The following is a 7,110-nucleotide window of genomic DNA, read 5'->3' on the forward strand; positions in this document are numbered from 1 at the left end:
CAGGATGTGCTTCAGCTACTATGTAATATTGATAGTTCAATTTGGCTAATGTAGGTGTGGGAGACTTCTGTTTTTGCCTCTCAACCACAGTCACTCATCCTTCTTCTACTGGAATCATATTCCATATTGTACTTTGAGAATAACCCCTCCCTGCAGTTATCCCATTAGTTGTGAGAGATTGACAACCTTCAGCTTCAAATGTGGGCCCAACTGGGCTCAGTTAATCAGCATAATCTAGCCCTGTGTCCAAAGTGATTGGTTCAATGATGGGCATGTAACTCAGTTTGAACCAATGAGAATCAGACATAGGACTTGTTTGTGAATATGGCAGAGTTCTATCCAGATTCAACTGTGAGTTCTCTTTCCACTGATTTGAAATTAAGAGGACATAGAGGCAGGAGCTGCTGCAGCCAGCTTGTGACCATGAAGGGAAAGCCCGACTAAGAACAGAGCCAGCACAGAGGAAAGGCATCTTAAAGGTAGAAAGATAAAACCTAGTTTCTGATCAGTCTACTCCTGAAGCTGAAATAATCCTTGAGTATTTCATTAACCAACCAACTATTACATCAATGAATTCCCTTCATTTCCTAAGCCAGTTTTAACTAGGATTTCTATGTCTACTTAAAAACATAAGAAAAGAATTAAGACTGGGAAGATAGTTTGAAACCAGAGTAAAAAAGACTTTGAATACCAGATTTTGAACTAGATTCAATAGCAAAAATTTTTAGCAAAGATTGACATAATTCTTAGATTTCCCTTTAGGCTGTACAAAGCAGTTTTACATACATTATCTTATTGAATTTTTAGTCTCCCAGTGTAAGGAAATGGAGTCCGAGACAGGCTAAATGCCTTGCTTTAAAATCATGCAGCTCATGAAAGAGCAGAGTGTCAATCCTGGATTTTTCGATTCTGAATCCGTGCTGCTAAGACTAAAGCTGTCTCACCAACTTGCAAAAACAAACAGCCAACCAAGAAAACAAACAAAAAGGACACTGAATCTGAAGATCTGAGGATCCTTACCACCAAGATACCTTTCTGATTTCATGACCTGTCAGTGTTGGAATTCATGTTTGGACAGAATGAGGTGATGCTGATATAGATCTCTTCTGATCCTAGGAATCAGTAGAGTGTATTGCCATGGAAAGATGGGCTTCAGGTACATAAAATACTTTACTCCTTATCAGTATGGCCACTGGGCAATTCACTTAATATTTCTTCATTTGTAAAATGGTAATGACAATTGCTACCTCACTGGGTCTATATGAAAACTGAATATGTAAACCTCCTGGCACAAGATAGGCATCAGAAAAAGTTAGGTCTCTTTATTATGGAAGGTAATAGAAGCAGGTTTTTGAATCAGACAGTCTTGGGTTTAACTCTTGACTCTGTTCCTAACTAGCTATATGCACCCAGCTGGACACTAGCTTCCTGGAGGGTAGAGGCCATGTCTGTCCTTATCTCTGCTTAATCTGCAGTGGCCCTAGGAGGCTGTCAGCAAATGCTTAAACAAATTTAAGTGACAAGTTTCCTAAGCTTTAAACAGTTGAGATAAAATATATAGTACAAGACTATCGTAAGAAATAAAGGATACAACTCAACACTTAGTTCAATGCCTGGCCCATAGTAAGTGCTCAATTAATAGTTGCAGCTAATTTCTATTGAATGCTTACCATGTACCAGTCCCTGTTCTAAACACTACAGATATTCAAACAATTCTCAAGCCCCCATCCCTGTTTTACAGATAAAAACCAAAGCCCTATTTTTATTATTATCTAAATACTTGATGCCACTTTAGGCCCCATGATTTGTGAGTCCAACTCTTTCTTTTTAAAGTTTGGGACCCTCAAGACGTCTGATTTAAGGTCCTTAAATGATGGCTTCTCTTTTTTCTCTTTTGCATTATTAGGAAGAAATAAAACCTTTCTTTAAAAACACAATGAAGACTTTCTTTTGGTTTTCCTCCTTCTTCCTCATTATTTCCAGAGAGTGAGGTTGGACTGCCTGAGGTTTTGTCTGGCAGGAGCCCTTTAATTCAGAGACAGCCAACAACTCAATGAGCCAGCGGGCCTTTGCCCTCTCCTGGCTGACGCTGAGGCAGCCTAGTCGGACCTCCCAATTCGAGTTGTCTCTCGTTCTTTCCCCGAATTGCCTGCTGCCATCTGCTGGCCAAATTAAGTCATCACATCCATGCTTTCCAAGTTTCCAAGTGAGGCTCCAACCGTCTCTCATAACTGTTTCCCAAGGCACCTTCAGGGGCTGCCCAGAGGCGGTATTAGCAGACAGACCAACCTGGCAAGTCTGTGGACCTTGGTTCAAAGCTAAGGTGCTCAGGCAAAGACGGCTGTTGGCTGATTTCCATTCAGTAACATGGAAGTGAATTTCCATTTCCCTGCACTGGTGAAATCCCTACACGAATCCTCCTCCCATCCTACAAACGTGCCATCTTGTCCAGAGCCACACGTTTCATACCCACCTCCATCTTCCACCAACCTCCCTGACATTCTTCCATCCACAAGACTTGAATTACCATGACAATCATTTACAGAATGTTTGGTAAAACAGTCACACTCGGAAAAGCTACAAGGATAGTACAAAGTCCCCCTATATCCTTCTCCCAGAGACCCCATTCAAGTTTTCCCAGTTGCCTCAGTGGCTCCTTTATAGTGATGGATTCAATCCAAGAGCACATGTTGCTCCACCTGTCATGTTCTTTTAGTATCTTTCAATCTAGAACATTCCTCACTCTTTGACTTTCATAACCTTGGCATTTGTTGGGCTGCACCCTGCAGGCCTGCAAGCCTTGTTGCCCAGCCTCGAGACCGAAGAAAGAGCCTGGAGATAGTGACAGAGGCATCAGTGGCTTATTGGGTAGGGGATAGGGGGTCTTACACATCCAAAACAAAGGGTCCACCGCATCCGGCAGACGGCAGGCAGGACATAGCGGCGATCTTCGCTTCTTGGGGGAGAAGGAGGCTACCATTTATAGGGGGAATTGACGTCAGGTTGGCTCATCACTTACCTGGGAAACCAGCAGCTGGGGCAGGGGGCAAGCATGTAGGCAGTTACTGATTAAGCCCTATGATTCATAGGATTGGATGGTCACGGGAGTGAAGCAGGGACTGGCTGAGCAGGGGACGCACAGAGAGCAAGAGAACAGCCATCTGGAGGGGCTGACCACACGCTCCATCCCCACGCAGCCTGCACGGCCCTAACCATCTGGGTCTGCCCCTCTTCTGCAGTACCCCTGGGGTCAGGTGTGTAGAGGTGCACTGCAACCAGATGCCGCAAATGCAGCACACATGCCAGCAGCTAAGGAGTATCCACAGGAAGCCCGGCGCTTATGTCAGGTGTCCCTGAAGTCCAGAGGAGGACGACAACAGCGTCTCACTGTCGACCCAGAAATCAGACTCATTTTCAGTGAGGCCACCACTGCTGCCCAGTAGGAACAGATTCCCTCTGCTCAGACTAGGGACGAAATGTGAGATGTTTAACAGGCATGATACCGGGAAGATCATGACCGTTAAGCGACCTACAAGCAGTAACAGCGTTCTAGATGACACCACCCCTGCCTGTGCTCTTGTCCTGGCCGGCAGCGCCATCCCGTCTGTCCGCCCTCAGTGCCCACAGCCGGTGCCGAGGCCGGGAGGGGCGGTGTAACAGCAGACCACAGGGTTAACACAGCTGTGCCTTTCTCAGTAGGGCCCGGGTTACTTACCTCAGTAGTCTCGGCTGGGGCCAGGCAGAAGACAGGGGAAACCGGCAAGTCCTTCCTAATCCTGTTGCCCACAGGGCGGCAAACTCAAACCACCGGGGGCTTACCTGCCAGTCCCAGGGCCTTTCCGTGGTGGGCTCCCCTGGACGTAGACCCTGTGGCCAGGGCAGAAGCGAGTTATTGTCCTGACCAATAGCTGGCGGTGGTCCTTCCATGGTCATCAGTTGAACTTGGATGATGTGGACTAACTGCCTCTGGGTTAACACGGCGGAGGCACTGGGACAATTGCTCCTGGGGTGTGTCCCTGTGTTGGGAGCCTCAATTGTTGTTGAAGTCGCCCATTCCTCCTTTCGATTAGCCCGGCAGCGGTGGGGTCTTAAGGCAGGTGGAAACGCCAGTGTATGGTGTTTTTATCAGCCCATTTCTGAACTTCATGGCCCGTAAAGTGGGTTCCTTGGTCACTCTCAGTGTCCATGGGCATCCTGTATAGCGTGCATGGCTGTTTTAGACCACAAAAAGCGGTTTTTCTCGTTGATGACCTGGCTAGGCCTTTTGTAACGTCTCCCACCTGTTGTAAGGCACTGTAGGCCGCATATGGCTGCCGTTCCATCTGCTGTATCCTGGCTCTGCCCCCTTCCAGAGCTGGGGCCGGAAGTCCAAGGGCACCTATTGTTTTGCCGTTGCCACAAGCCCCAACCAAACCCTTCCAGGTAACTGGCCACGTCCATTTCACAAGCCTGTCCCCGAGTAAAGCCTCTGTCTGTAACTGTTTAGGAGTGGTGGGTCGGGGGTTTGCTTGTGTTTTGTAGATAATCCAGGTCGTTGCGTTTTGTCTGTGTTCACCAGCCACCCCCATGCAGTCAGATGAGCCATGAGCACGGGGCTGGAAATATCGTCAATGTAATGGAAGAGAAAGACATCTCTCATGGTGGTCAGCTGCCACAGGGTCCCGCATGCTAGCGGACGGCCACCTCCGGGGTACCCCCTCAACTTTCCGTTTCCTGTCTTTAGTTCCTGACATCTTGGCACTCACAGGAGTCTCCTTGGCCTCTTGGCTGGCTCACCAATTGTTGGGCTGCACCAGCAGGACTGCAAGCCTTGTAGTTGTCCAGCCTCGAGACTGAAGATAGAGCCCAGAGACAGCGACTGAGACATCAGTGGCTTAATAGAAGGGGTATCTTACACATCTGAAGCAAGGTCCTGGAATGACACCCCATCGTGTGCGGCAGACAACAGGCAGTACATGGCAGGAATCTTCGCTACCTGGGAGGAAAGGAGGCTACAATTTACCAAGGGAACTGACGTCAGGTTAGCTCATCAGTTTCCAGGGAAACCGGCAGCTGGGGCACATTCCTCATAGCCCCTCAAGTTAACAACCATTACAAGGGCAGATGTTTCCCTTTAATAAACTAGCAGGTGGAGCTGTTCTGGCCTGAAGGGCAAGGGGCAAGCTTGTTCATGTGAGTAGGGTGTAGGTGAAGCAGGGACCGGTCAAGCAGGGGATGCACAGACAACAAGAGAACAACGATCTTGAATGGCCTGACCTGCAGCATTTTGAAAAATGACAGACCAGTCGTTTTGTAAAATGTCCCTCAGTTTGGGTTGTCTGATGCTGTCTCATGATAAAACCCAGATTATGCATTTTGAGCTAAAATATACCACATGCTATGTTTTTTCATTGTATCATATCTGATGGTACACAGGTGGTATACACTATTTGTCTGTTTGTGATGGTGTTAATTTTAATCACTTTCATTCAGATAGTATCTGTCAGATTTCTCTATTGTGAAGTTACTTTATTTCCTTTTGTGACTGTGTCTGTTTCCTATTGCTTCACAAACTTAGTGATTTAAAACAACACACATTTATTATCTTACAGCTCTGGAAGTCAAAAGGCTGATAGGCCTCACTGATCTAAAATCAGTGTCACACGGCTGTGTTACTTTTGGAGGCTTTAAGGGAGGATCTGTTTCCTTGATTTTTTCCAAATTTTATAGGCCGCCTGCATTCCTTGGCTTGTGGTCCTTCTTCCCATCATCAAAGCCAGCAGGACAGCATCTTCAAATCTTTCTCTGACTCTGACCACTGCTTCTGTCATCACATCTCATTCTCTGACTCTCCTGCCTTTCTCGTGCACTTACAGGGACCCTTGGGATTCCACTGGGCCCCCCTGGATAAACTCCCCAGATCAAGAGCATTACCTTAATCACACCAGCAAAGTCCCTTTCACCATGTGAGGAAATGTACCCACAGGTTCCAGGATAGTATCTGAACATCTTTGAGAGCTTGTATGCTGCCTTCCACAGTTATTAGTTATATTTTGTGGAAAGATACTTTGAGACTTCTGTTACGTGTCCTACTTCCACCCATTAGTTTTAGCATCCATTGATGTTTCTCGCCTGATTAATGGTTGCCAAATGGTGATTTTCTAATTCTATCATTCCGTCTACATTTATTAATTGGCTTTCTACCTTAAGGGGGAGCTTTCTCCTGTAAGGGGGAGCTTTCCCTTCTCTCCATTTATTTATCCATTCATTCATTTATTTATATCAATGTGGATTCATAGGTAACTTATTTTGTTCAATAGATCATGATCCATTACTCTTGGTATTTATTTTGGTGTTGAATTGTCCCCTATTTGGCCAATAGAAGCCCCTTCAAGCCCCCTTTTGTGCCTTTTTAATATTCTTCGTCATTCTTTAAGCATTTCCTTACTTTGTGTCATAAAAGATAGTTCAGGCTCATCTTGTCATTTCTCTGCTCAACACTGGAGTCAGCCATTTCTCCAAGGAACACTGGCTCCTTTTAGTAGAGAGAGGAGTTGGGAAACCAAGATCTGGCAGTATGTATGCTCACTGCTATCAGGGTATCGCTGCTCCCTGTTCCTTTCAATTGACAGAGGTAGGAAATATTTGTATGTACACAAACACACACACGTGCACACAGACACATATCTCTATTCCTCTACCCGTGTATACTGAAAACCAGGAATTCATAGTGATACCTACAATTCTAATTTACTACCACAGGTTCATTTTAGGTTTTCTTTTTCCCATATTCCTGCTACCTCTGTGAGAAAACCAACTCAGAGTTACCCTCTGGGGAACCCTCACTTACCCTCAATCTATTTACTTCTTTGCTCAATCTTCCTGTATGTAAGTGGTCTCTCGACCCTGCTGTAGTGCTGTCCCTGTCTTGCGCAGCCTGCAATCCCTGCTCAGACTGCCTCTTGCACTCGGGCTGACTGCCTTGTTTGGGCCTATTGAATGGCTTTTTAAGGAAGAAAGGCAGACAGGCAGGCAATATGTATTTTTTTAAAGGGAAGAGAGGGAAATGAAATGAAAAAGGAAAAATCATGTACATTTTTAATAGACTTATTTACCACTGTTGTAATTATT

The sequence above is a fragment of the Tursiops truncatus genome, chromosome 1, assembly GCF_011762595.2.
Source record: "Tursiops truncatus isolate mTurTru1 chromosome 1, mTurTru1.mat.Y, whole genome shotgun sequence".
NCBI classification, from domain to species: Eukaryota; Metazoa; Chordata; class Mammalia; order Artiodactyla; family Delphinidae; genus Tursiops; species Tursiops truncatus.